Source organism: Dermacentor silvarum, chromosome 10, assembly GCF_013339745.2.
Source record: "Dermacentor silvarum isolate Dsil-2018 chromosome 10, BIME_Dsil_1.4, whole genome shotgun sequence".
In the NCBI taxonomy this organism is placed as follows: domain Eukaryota; kingdom Metazoa; phylum Arthropoda; class Arachnida; order Ixodida; family Ixodidae; genus Dermacentor; species Dermacentor silvarum.
Window position 1 is genome coordinate 98,330,851 of NC_051163.1, and position 13,837 is coordinate 98,344,687.

General features: G+C 47.8%; 1 protein-coding gene across 2 annotated transcripts in view; it reads right to left on the reverse strand.

Moving 5' to 3' along the window:
* LOC119466345 (D-amino-acid oxidase) overlaps positions 1-13,296 on the reverse strand; it is a 43,175-nt gene extending 29,879 nt beyond the window's left edge. Inside the window, exon 1 of one of the 2 annotated variants that reach the window (XM_049657288.1) lies at positions 13,088-13,296. The gene's annotated coding sequence lies outside the window, so the exon portion shown is untranslated. The remainder of the gene's footprint in view (positions 1-13,087) is intronic. The other variant, XM_037726852.2, reaches the window with a different exon arrangement.
* Positions 13,297-13,837: the final 541 nt, after the last annotated feature.

Genomic DNA, 13,837 nt, shown 5'->3' on the forward strand with positions numbered 1-13,837 from the left:
TTAAGTTTAGTTCAGATAAATCAGGAATTATGATCTTTAATGAGGAGACGAGTAATTACGCGGTGTCAATTCAACAGCTAGTCATATCCATAGTTAAGCAATATATACACGAACGAAGGAAAGATTTACTGAAGCACCCACCAAGATAATCTGAAAATAAAGGGGAAGCGGGATGAAGCAAAAATGAATCACAGAGCACAGTGGGGCCACAATAAGTATGAAGTGGTGCGTGGAATCCGCAAAGGTGTAATGTTACCAGCGCAAGAAATCACTCTCGGTTCACGCGGCACGCCTTAGGGCTCGGTCATCTCACTAACATTATTCAACATCGCAATGATCGGGCTTTCCAAGGAGCTCGCCAAGATTCAAGGAATCAACCATAGCATCTACGCAGATGACATCACCATCTGTTGCGCTGGCGGGAGCGACGGCCAAGTTGAGGACGTCATGCAGAGTGCCATCGATGCCGACCGAGCACTTCCTTCGCTTCACTGGGCTCAGATGTTCTCCATCCAAGTCTGAGCTACTTCTCTATACAAGAAAAGACCCAGAGGTGGTGGCCATCGTGATTGGAAACCGGCGTCCGAAAGCGAAATACGGCTTTTCACTGGTGACGGGTCCCCGGTGCCCAGAGTGGACTCGCTCCGAATATTGGGGATGTATATCGAGTCTAACGGGGCCAATGGCAGCGCACTCAGAAGGATCATCGCCAAGAAGGAGAATGCTTTCAGCCTCATCCGGAGGATCGCCAACAGGCACCGGGGAATTAAGAAAGACAATCTCATCCGCATTATACATGCTTTTGTGCTCTGCCACCTTTCATACTCGGCAGCCATGCATAATTGGCATGTTGCAGAGAGGAACAAGTTAAATTCCCTCATCAGAAAGGTCTTCCAGCTCACCCTCGGCTTACCTGTAAGCACTCACACCGAAAGCCTGTTAAAGCTCGGAGTGCACAACATGCTCGAAGAAATAATAGAGGCGCAAGAGCGTCCCCAGTTGCTCAAGCAATCCGGCACCCCGGCAGGCCGCAAGATACTCGATGAGATGGACCTCTACCCTGTCGACCAGTGCCCCGACGCCGTGCGGATTCCCAGCGACATCAGATCTCAACTGCACATCGCGCCCATTCCCAACGTCGGCAGACCATTCACAACGTCGGCAGACGTCGGGCCAGGGGTAGAGCTCTACTCGAACATGTCCGTAACAACCACATAGAGGCAAGCTTCGTGGATGCCGCGGCATATGTCCAACAAGAAGCGTTCGCCGTCTCCATCGTCGACTCTAATTCCAGGATCACTTGCTGGTACGTACTTCGAAGCCCTTGGTAGCCGAACAGGTTGCAATCGCGCTGGCTGTGCTCGATGGTCGCAGAGAGGCAATATATAGTGATTCCAAGGCGGCCGTTAAGGCTTACCAAACCGGGATGGTCTCCCCTAAGGCCCTTCTTATTCTCCAAAGCTTGAAAAGTATCGCTCCGCATTCTCTCATTTGGTTTAATTTCCGCTCACTTGGGGTCGACTGACGGCTCTCCCTCTAACGCTAACGAGAGCTAGCGCGCACGAGGCCGTGCGAGGACTCACTGACCACGCCGCCTCCGCACTCCCCCTAACCCGCGGGGAACCCTTGCTCACGTATAATGAGATCACCAAGAATTACTATCTGTCAAGACGGGTATTCCCCCTGCCGCACCCTGCCTTATGCAGGGCGCGGGCGGTGACCCTTCGACTTTTACCATCTCGTGCGTATCCTAACCTTGCGGTTCTTCACGCTATATATCCTGAAAGGTATCCCAGTGCGGACTGCCCTGCCTGTGAACTAACGGCAACAATGGACCATGTGTTGTTGGAGTGTGAAGCCATCGGCTCCGCCTTCAGTGAGGATAGGTGGGCTGCGCTTTTGGGGAGCCCCGAACTCAACGACCAAACCCTGGCCGTCCAGAGTGCCCACGATCGGGCCCTCAAGCTCGGCTTGGCGGTCCCTACGTGGGACTAGCCGGGTGACACGGGGTCTCTCCTGTGTCTTCCCTGGAACTAAATAAAGTTATTTCACTCACTCACCAGCGCTAATGTTCGAAAATAAGATTGTATGCTTAAAATCGGATATATTGCCAGGGTTGGAAGTTAAAAAAAGATCGGTAGACTGGTTGGCTTTGGGAACCCATGATAACACCACAAATGAGGCAGCGCAAGGTGACATGGGATGGGCCTCTTTTGAAGTCAGAGAACCACAGAGCAAAATTACTTTTGAAGTAAGACTCAGGAACATGGATGAAAATAAATGGGTGGCTAAAGGGGACAAGTATCTGTATATGAAAAGCGCGGGTACAGGATGGAGGTAGAGGTCGAGAAAGTTGGCAACAAATTACAGGATAATTGAAACTATAAATATACAACCAGCAGTCATCATAGAGAAAGTGAGAGAAACAGAGAGAGTGAATTGGATGCAAAGAATATAAACAAAAAGCACCATGAAGGTTTACAAGAATGAGAAAAAAAGGAATTAGGAAGATCTGTACGATAACACAAAGGGCAGTGCCTCGCTATTTGAGGCTCGAGCCGGTTTCCTAAGGACAAAAATATACCGGAGCAAATATTCGGAACTAGATGAGGCATCTGTATGCTGCAGCAAAAATACGGAGGCCACTCAACACATCGTAATGGAATGCGAAGGAATTCACCCAGTGAAAACAGTAGGCAACGTACACCTTCCAGAAGCACTTGGATTTAAAGTGGAAAGAAGCATCAACTGGTCAGCAATCGATATGAGCAAGATACGTTTAGAGTATAGGTGGGGAAAAAACAGGGAAGAGATTGATACGACCGTATCTCTTACAGTTCTGTAGGTAGCAGTACGAGGTAGATTTTGAAGGAAAAAGAAGATTAACGAGATGTATACAAAAATGCTAGATAAAAAAACATTTATAGCACACCTGATTAAATCAATCACGGTAGGTGACTATTTGTCTTCCCTCGTTTCAAATTAGATGCCTTTAAATCATCATCATCGTCAGAAGACGAAAGTGTGGTTGTTGTGTTCAGTGTAATGTTGTTGTTATCTGTTATGTAATGTTGTTGTTATCTTGACACCAAAATAATAGATGTCAGTTTGTACTAAGGGCACATCTATGTGGTATTTAGTTCAAAATCTTGGTGAACCTACTGCTGGGAATTACGCAAAGCTCTTAGGGCTCCCCGGTATGCCTGCAGTTGCCGAATGAGAGCTATAAATACAGATCGGTATGTTAAAAATTCGCGTTGGATTGTGACGCAATCTTGTGGCGAATATTCTCACTTACTTGTTCTTTAATTGTACTGTTGCATGCTTTGCGTATGCAGTATATGCGATGTCATGTGAGCTGGCGCAGTAGGCGATTTAGCACAAGCCTCGAACCGCAAGCGTAGATTTTTTTCCTACCAAAAAGCTGGCCCCGCGAAATGTAGAGGGGCCTGCCGTGCCTACACAAGTCACCATTGCAGGACCTACGGGATTCAGTGGTAGTTTCGCTACCATACGTACATATGCCTTGCCTAGACGTCGCAGATCTCTTTCAAGATATAGGAACCGCGCGGCCGCTCTTAGCCACGCCAAACGCAGCCGCCGACGGAGTAAAACTGGTAGAACCCCAGGCGCGGATCCAGGGGGGATGTCCGGATGTCCTGACCCCCCCCCCCCCCCCCCCCCTCAGATTTCTGCATCGCCCCCTCGCTGACAGGGGGATGGCCCTGTCGCAAAAAATATGGCCACCAGCATTCTTCAAAAGTATTTTTCGTGAGTACCAGTGATATCAGCCATGTAGAAGTAAAGCTAGCTCGCTCACAAGCTTAGTTGTATTCCGTCGGGGTGTGGTGTCGCGAAGTTGCCGTAGTTATTTTTTCTCATGAACACCTTGGACCTCCTGGCGCCGGCGGTGCCTTATTCGTCCCGTCGGTGGCGTCGAATGAACGAGGGGACGTCTCTTTTGCCAAGCACGCCGATGTCCGCGTAAGCGTCTTCGCGCCTGATCAACTTAGTTGCCCCTTGGGGTGCCATCGGTTGCCTCATTGGCTGTCATCGGTTCCGCGACCAACCTGCTTAATGAAAGAGATCACTTGCTGAAATGTTCATATACAGGGTTTGTCCCAAAAGTAATGTCAATGATTATATTGTGAAGCGACTATACGTCGCAGCGCGCTAAGACCAGTTGGGATTGGTGTAGGGGGAAGTCAGCTTACGCATGCGCGGTAGCTCAGTAGTCTGCGATCATCTGGATAGTAAGGACAAGGTTTTTCGTCAACTCATTTTCATTTACCGTGCAAGCCGTAATGCAGCGCTCGTTCGAACGAAGGATTGCCATCGAGTTTTGTGTGAAACTCGGCAAGTCTGCAGTGGAAACTTTTCCTATGATAAAGACAGCTTTTGGTGATAATTGTTTATCAGAACGTCAAGTTTACTGGGGGCACAAGGTCTTTTTAGAAGGCTGTGAAGAGGTCAGCGATGAAGCCCGCGATGTACCGCCATCAATGACCATCACCGACGAAAATGTGACGCGCGCGAGATATCTTTTGTACTTAGACCCTCGTTTGAGTGTCCGTTTACTGGCACAGACAGTAAACATTCCAAAAAGTACCGTTCACGAGATTTTGACGAAAAATTTTCAGATGCGAAAAGTGTGCACGAGGATCTTGCGCAAAATGTCAATAGACGACCAACAATCGAGCCGAGTTGAAACGTGCCAGGAGGTTTAGGACTTGTGCGAAAGTGACCCCCACGTTTTGGACAATGTCATCACATGCAGGTGACAAGACTTGGGTGTTTGAATACGACCCCGAAACAAAAAGGCAAAGTGCCAAGTGGCACAGCTCGGCGTCCCCTCGCCCCAAGAAGGCCAGAATTAGCAAGTCAAAGGTCAAGACCATGCTGATTGTGTTCTTTGACATCAGTGGCCTTGTCCACCATGAGTTTGTACCCCATGGCACAACCGTGAACGCCAAATTCTACGTGAAAGTGCTCAAGCGACTCAAACGAAGGATTCATCGCACCCGGCCTGATATCGGGGGCGATTGGAAACTTCACCATGACAACGCACCATGCAGCCTGCACCGCCTTCCTCGTGACCCGCTTCCTGGCCGATTGAAAGATGCCAACGGTTCCCCAGCCATCCTACAGTCCTGACGTGGCTCTCCCAGGCTTCTTCTTCTTTCTGCACTTGAAAATTCTCATGAAAGGACGTCATTTTGCGACAGTTGGCAAAGTCGAAAAGGCTTGCACCAAGGCTCTAAAGGACATTCCTAAGGAGGCCTGCCGTGACGCCTTCGATGGTTGGAAATCTCGCTAGAGGCAATGTAACGACGCAGGAGGAGCCTATTTTGAAACATTTTGTTGTGTTGTACCGATCTGATCAATAATTTCTTTTTAATTGACTCACTGACATTACGTTTCGGACAAACCCTGTATAAATAATAAAAACCAACAGATATAGTAAGAACTACGCACTGGCAACATTTTTTAACTGTAGCACTCATTGTGATCACAGTTACACGTTGACATTATCCAGTACGATCACAGTACCGTTCGTACACTACAAGTTTTTCATTGTAACTTCGCAGTTTTATTGCCGTACATTAAGCATAGTAAGGTCAAAGCCGCTGGAGCCGTTTATCTGAGTGGGCGTTCTCGCGGAGCGGGGCGAAATCTCGAGCAGCGGCTGCGAAGTGGGGAGCGTAACGTCAGCGGCCAACGCCAGCGCGCGGGCCAAGGATGGCGTCGCGTGGGAAACAAAACATGAAGACGCTGGCTCGCGCTCTCGTCTACTACACCACATAGTTCTTCTTGTAGGTGGCATCGTGAGTCTTCATACACGGTGATTCGCATATCGTAAACAACCAGCGTAGTGGTTGCCGCGTTGGAGCTCCAAAGCAAACGAAGGTGTCTCAGCCGAACACAAAAAATCTCCTTAAGGAAAACACGGTGTCCTAATAGAACTCCAAAGACGGGCCCGTGCCTACGCATTTATAACGAACCTGCAACAGATCATACCAAATTTTATTTTAAGAAACAATACAGGCTAGATATACCGGGTGTTCAAAATTAAGCATTATGGTTTTCTTAAAATTAGGCTCTGGCAGGCACGCGAAGGCCACCTGCGCATATAAGTTATGTGGCGAACCACATCGCCAGCGCAGTTATGAAGAAGAGAAGACGACGAAGAGGTTAGAGGGAAGAATGTAGTAATAAATGGGTTCTACGTACAGTACCCTAGTGAAATCTTTACATTGGCGCAGTCGAAAGCAGGAACCTGTGAAGAAGAAGATGAACGTCGTGTTCAACGAGGGACGAACCACCATCAACGGCTACAGAGCAAGTGACGAACAACATGTCAGGCCACTGGAGGACGTCACCACGCCTGATGTTCTGCGGAGCGTTCCAAGTGCCTCCGGGTTTACGGCTGACGACCCCGTCACTAAAGGTATCGTTCCTGCCTGCAATGAACAAGACGAGTCCGAAACTTGTTTTAAAGGAGCCATCTCAGCTCGCGAAACTGAACCAGCTGTAGTGCCGCTGGACAATGATATAACTGTTACGAACGCACTACTTGAGCTTCAGCAATGCCAGATGAGGCAACAGCAGCAGCTGGTAGATCTTCTTGTTGCGCTATCAAGATCTAGAAGCAAGAGAGAACAGCCTTTCTTGAAACCAGACATATTTGATGGAAATTCGTCCGGTGTACATACCTGGCTTCGTTTTTATGAGTACGCTTGCTCCAGGAACCAATGGTTGACTGACGAGGATCGCATACAGAACATGCGGATATTTCTGTGTGGCAATGCGCGGAAATGGTACGATCTTCGGTTCACTTCACAGTTGAGCGAATCGTGGGATGAATGGAAAGAAAGTTTCTCTCGAGCATTTAAAAAGAATCCCGTGGAACTTTGGAATAACGCCATATTCTACAGACAGAAGGCAGTTAACATCAGAGAATATGTGTTTGAAAAATGGCATTTAATTTGTACAGCCGAGCCGAAACTTCCAGAATCGTCTGTTATCGCCCTCATTATACACGGTATGACAAGAGAGTGCCAGAAACAAGTTCTAGCTAGGTCGCCAAGCACAATGGACCAATTGCTTGAGTCACTGGCGTACATTATGACCCCAGATTTTAATGTACCATCAAATAAGACAAGGGTAACAACTCGAGACCAAGCGATAACTACACATGATGCTCGGTACCCCTTCAGCAGTCATACCTCCGAAAGTCAAGGCACCACCGAACCTCACCATTACGCTGAAGAAACGGTGTTCCTTGTTAAATCAGGCGTTTTAATAGTGCCGATGCTTATAAACAGCAGAAACATGTCAGTATTAATTGACACTGGTGCTTCCGTAAGCCTAATTAATGAAAATATTGTGGATTCCTCCAGCATCATTTCCGGGAAGTCTATTCGTGTGTGTAGCTACGATGGTTCATCTCGGGAATATCATAAATGGACAAAAACAGCTCTTGAGTTCCAAGGTCAGAAGTTCAAGGTGGAAGCACTCGTCGTGTCAGCTGTGGACTTCGACTTTCTTTTATCGCGGCCCGATATGAGGAGCATGAAGATTAACATATTATGGAATGACGAGGTGACCATTGGACAACGTGAGCAAGATACGTCTTGGACTGAAACACCCGACGAACGAAAGCTATCTTGCGCGGAAGACGTGCCGTTGAAGTTCCCCGAGCTAATATGCATTGGGCCATATCCCGAAGCCACAACAGCGATTGAGGTGCCGTTCTTGTTGCGCGACAGCACAGTCGTCAGAAAAAAGCCATATAGCCTCAGCCATGAAAAGAAAGTATGGTTAAGGCAAGAACTTCAAGGCATGTTAGAGGCAGGGATCATTAGGCCATCGACATCATCTTTTGCTTCCCCTATTACCATTGTACCGAAGGAAGATGGATCATTCCGACTGTGCACTGATTACCGAATGATAAACAAGCAGACTGATCTTTTTCCATACCCGATGCCTAGGATAGATGATATCATTGATGAGACTGGAGGATGCGAATGGTTTTCACGTATAGACTTATGCAAGGGGTACTGGCAAGTGCCATTAAAAGAAGAAACTAAGAAAGTCACTGCCTTTGTCACACCATTCGACATCTACGAGTATAATCAGTTACCATTTGGCTGGAAGAATTCTGGGTCGTGGTTCCAAAAGATGATGAACGAAACACTGAGCAAATTCATTGGAAACTTTTGCAATGTGTATGTGGATGATATCATCGTCTACTCCAGGACAAAGGAAAACCATGAGGAGCATTTGTGTAAAGTACTTCAGGCTCTAGGCGCCGCAAGACTTAAAATTAACATGAAGAAAAGTGAGTTTTTTTGCAATAAGGTGGTTTTCCTCGGTAGGGTGTTTGACGGTAAAACAAAAAGCACCAAGGAAGAGAGTGTGCAACGCATCAAGAAGATGGTGAAGCCGTATGATGTTCATTCCCTCCGAGTGTTTTTGGGACTGGCGGGCCATTTCCGCGCATTCATAAGAGACTATGCCAGAAAGACGAAATGTCTCACTGCACTGACCCAAAAGGGCGTGCCATTTATGTGGTCAGAAGAATGCGAGAATTGCTACACCGAGCTTGTCCGCATCATTTCATCAGACCCTGTATTAATGCTCCCTGACTTTAAGTTGCCCTTTGAGCTATATACCGACGCATCTTATTATGGAGCAGGTGCCATACTCTATCAGCGTGATGCAACAGAACGCCAAGGAAAAGAACTGAGGGTGGTAGGTTACTACTCTTGCACTTTTACGAAAACACAAGAAAATTATGCAACTACGGAGAAGGAAGCACTGGCAGTGGTGATGGCCTTGCGATATTTCAGAAGCTACTTGGAAGGAAACCACTTCAAGCTGTTCACAGACAACCAGGCGTTGACGTACCTGTTAGAGCTATCGCAGCCGAAGGGCAGAATAGCTCGATGGGTTAGCGAAGTAAAATTCAGCTTTGACGTCATACATCGCCCGGGACAGAAACATCAAGATGCCGATGCCCTATCTCGACTCCACGTGCCGCACGAAACCCCAACTAGAAATGTAAACCTGTTACAGCTTTGGGAAGGCACCCAGGAGATGGAAGTAAGAAATGGAAAATTGCACGTTCCGGAGACCAAAGTGCCGACAGTCCTGAAGCTTTACCACACCAGTCCAGAGTCAGGAGGGCACGACGGATTTTGGAAGACATACCACAAAATAGCCCAGCGATTCACTTGGAAAAACATGAAAGAAGACATCACAAATTATGTGAAGACTTGTCATCAGTGCCAGCTTGTTAAAGCCAAGTACAAGCCTAGAGGCAACAGGATGGTCTTGCCAGAGTATTCCGATATCCCATTCGAGGTTGTTCATCTTGATTTCGCTGAAGTCAAAAAGAAGGGGGAGGGAGTTAAGAAGACGCAAGCATTCCTTGTCGCCGTAGACGAGTGCACGCGTTTTGTCGCCGCCAAAGCTGGGAAAGAGGACGCAAACTGCGTGATATCATTGCTGGAACGAGAACTCTTCAAGAACGTCAGAGTCGTCGTCGCAGACAATGGCCCAGCCTTTAAAAGCGAGAAAGTAAGACTTTGGGCTGAGAAAAGAAATATCACCCTTCGTTTCCCAGCACCTTACCATCCGGAAGCGAATTCCCTTGCAGAGCGAATGATAAGGGACTTGAAGATGTACATACGATTATACCCCGAATTCAAAGGCGGCTGGAAATGCGCCTTAGAAGGAGCCGTAGCGCATCACAACAGATCGTATACAGCGGGCCTGGGATGCAGCCCACATTTTGCGGCGTTTGGCACGAGTTCATGGCTGCCAGCTGATCACGAATTGGGTTTAGTGAAACTAATTGATCTGAAGGAACATCCCAAGACTTCTCAGCAGCGACAAAGATATAGAGTGACAATGAAAAAGAATTTTGACCGCAGACACAGCACAAAAATGCCGGAGATTGAACCAGATTCCTGGGTTCTGGTTCGAAAGGGACTTGATTCGAAAACGCCCTTTACAGGACCTTACTATGTCGTCAAGACAGCCAGACAGCAAGGACTCCTGAAGACAATATACTACCAAGGACCCAGTAAAAAAGTTGAAAAGGCTTCAATTGGGAATGTGCTGCCGTATTATCCTCGTGGGGACCAAGATAGCCGATTGGGAGTGTGTGGCGAACCACATCGCCAGCGCAGTTATGAAGAAGAGAAGACGACGAAGAGGTTAGAGGGAAGAATGTAGTAATAAATGGGTTCTACGTACAGTACCCTAGTGAAATCTTTACAAGTTATGTGGCCAGGGGGACACAAAGTGAGATGATAATTATCGCTGTCAGCAGCCGAATTGACTAAAATTGAATAATTAACTTTTTATTCACTGCAGTAAGAAACACGACTGCCTCTAAGTTTTCAATACAAACATACCCACTTACTGCAGTCGACAAAAAATAATTGTTCAATTTTAGTTAATTGGGCTGCTCACAGTGATTATTATCATCTCACTTTGTGCCCCCCTGGCTACATAATTTATTTGCAAAGGAGGTCTTCGCGTGCCTCGCCGTGCCTAATTTTAAGAAAAACATAAAGCTTAGTTTTGAACACCATGTATTATCAGGTACAGCCGCCAAGCAAATGGCTGTATTGGGTAACATCCTTTTCCTATAAGCTCGGAGAAACCGATATCTGGCTTCGCCACAGGTCTTCTTCCTCTTTCTGGGGTTTTACGTGCCAAAACCAGTTCTGATTATGAGGCACGCCGTAGTGGAAGGCTCCGAATTAATTTTGGCCACCTGGGGTTCTTTAACGTGCACTACAACGCAAGCACACGGGCGTTTTTGCATTTCGCCTCCATCGAAATGCGGCCGCCGCGGCCGGGATTTGATCCCGCGATCTCGTGCTCAGCAGCGCAACGCCTGAGCTGACTGAGCCACCACGGTGGGCTACAGGTGTTGCTCTAGACGTATAAAACGCGGGTTTATCGTGAGCAGAAACGGTGAATTTAGGTAAGAAAGGCTACTATCATCATCATCATCATCATCATTGACAGAAGCTGACCCCCCCCCTCAGAAAAAACCTGGATCCGCCCCTGGAACCCCCCCCCCTTCTATCCAGTGCCTTGCGTGCGGTGGAAGACGGCGCGCTAACTCCCTTGCACGCGCGAGATTGAGCCACCATCCTCGACTCACCCTCGCACGCTTTCACAGGCACCCGCATCATACGGGGAGTGAGCGTGGAGTGGGCTGGTCGTCACCGTCGAACATGGTGTCGGTACCAATGTGGCATCCGCGCCGTGTGCTCGCGAGATCCAGCGCCGTGTACTCGCGAGCTGAACCTGCAACCTCCACCAAAAATCTTACGGGGAGATTAAATTTATAAACACGGACTGGAAAGACGGCACAGCCCTGCAGCTAACGCCAAGGTCGTTGTAGTCGCCTTCAACAAGGTAAGCATGAGCACAGCGCCTGCCAACACCGTTGTCATCGTCTTTGGGTCGTCCCAATATGTCAGTATTCACTTAATTGAGGAAACGCAAGAGTGTCTCCGTAAATTTTTTTTTCGCTGCAATAGAACGCAATAGGACCAAAGGCCGCCGTCTGACTAGTGTCAACGTACTCGACGGCACGCGTTTCGCCATCATCGTCCTTTTGTCACCCTTTGTCGTTAAGCTCTGATGCCCACGCTAGGGTGGCTAGAAGGCCACGCCGTGTTTGGTCGTTCGATGCCCACAGTGTTGCCGATGTCGGCTTGCACATTCTCTTAATCGACCTTAGGTGCATGCGCGTGTTGAGCATCTTCTTGCGGCTTTATTTTTCATCCCGGCGTTTTGACGTAAGTGGTGTTCCACTTCAGAGGCATCAGAAGTTCGTCGTGTCCATTGTTATAAGCTCGCGCTGGCACAGGTAATTGCGGTTGGGTCGGCATCAATTCGTGTGATGAACTGAAATCGAAGCTCTTCGCTAACTTCATCGAACAGAACTATTTGCACCGTGTTTGCAGAAAATTAACCGAATAGCGCCATTATACGTTCACAAAATGACATTTACACTTAGTGATTCGACATGTGTGCGTTTCTTCTAATGAATGCTCATCTCACTCTGGTGACATATTTAAATTAATTCACTTTAATAAGTGCCGCGCGTATTATGCACATTATCTGGGGCAGTTTCCCGTATACATTTTGCTTGATTGAACACCGAACACAAACCAACAAAATAGAGTGAGCATGTTTAGGTGAACAAAAAACATCGTTTCCTCATGATCAGCGCTTCCACGAAAATCACTTTCCTTTCTTCGAAGTCAACCATCGAAATTTTAGATTGCGACATTTCCTCAATTGCGTGCATTGGAGTTAGATACATGATCGTCGTTTGCACGTGGCAATCGTAAACAAAGAACGCGCCAGGGCTCCTATAAGCGGCATTGAAGAAAGAAACCGTCGGCGTTCGTTGACCTCAGCCTCAATTCTCGGTGGAGAGGAAAAAAGAGTAGGGCGATAGCGGCGCTCCGCCAGTTGGTGTTGCCTTCTTGAAAAATGTTATACAGATGCAAAGACAGGGTTCGAAATAAAGAATATGCACATACAAAACAGGATGTTGTTGAACTCTCACTTTCAGAAACAAGGCGCCTGTCTGTGTCAGTCACGACGCAGTCACGCGCGTATGCAGGCGCGACAGATTAGCCCTTCGCCTACATTTAAACTATATTCCCACCAACAATTGCAAACGACATGCGTCGTCTTAGTCGACAATGTCAGGCGAAAAGCCATCTCCAGCATCTCCGACTATGTCAGGCGAAAAACATTTCCAGCATCTCATTAAAGCATGTTTCTCTCTCTCTCTCTGTTTGACGTTGCAATGCTAGCAATGGTGCGACGGTGGCTATAATTGCGGTGGAACATGCAGGCTAAATGCGCAGCTTAATTCGTAGCATGTGCAAGAAACAACATGTAAATAACAATGAGGTGTCACCTCGCTTCTTATACCGCTCCTTTGTTATACGCTACGAAACAGCGGTCACAATGTTAAAGCACTATATATAGCTGTTCTAGTGCTAGAACAGTGGCCCATTGCGAGGCGGCATGCGTGCACGTATACCTGTCTCGAAGTGCGTTGCAGTAATAGGGCCTCCTCGTCTCGTCCCCGGGAACCAGGCCTTTGTGCTGCGTATGTGTATGCAAACGAGATAGCTGGACGCGCAGCACGGCGCGTGCTTGGTCGTTGGCGATCTCCCAAGAGAAGCGTTGCTGTCTGAGAGAACGAACGGCCAAGCGGTTGCCCACTGTTTGGGGTGAAGGAAGAGAGTGTCGGCTTTCCTCGGAGAGAGAGATATACAATCGCCAGATTCAGCGGAGTCTGCGAAATTCTTGCTCGCCCTCTTATCACCCCCCCCCCCCCCCCGCCATGCCTCTTGAACGCTATCTTTTCTTCATCTCACGTTTTGTTCCCTTTGCTACCTGGCACAGCTCTTCTGAAATGCTCTTCATTTGACGCTCTCTCTTTCTCTCTCTCGACCTACGTCAAGAACGGCTCTTGTTCTCTTCTCGCCTCTTTTATTTTGTTCTATCTCTTCCCCTATCTGTGCGCGTCCACACAGCGATCACGTTCGTGTAGCACTGCGAACAGACTGGAGAGCTAGACGCTGGAATTTGATATCGTGGCTCTCAATAGACAACAGATGCGCGGAGGAGATGACAGAGTGATCAGAGCGTCGAAGAGCGCCTCTCAAAGTGCAAAGGAAGAACAGTTGTAAGTCGTATGCCGAAAACTTACTAGGAGAAGTTAGGCATTATTCGCTAGTGAAAACAGAGACGATTATACTCTGTGATATTAAAAATATAA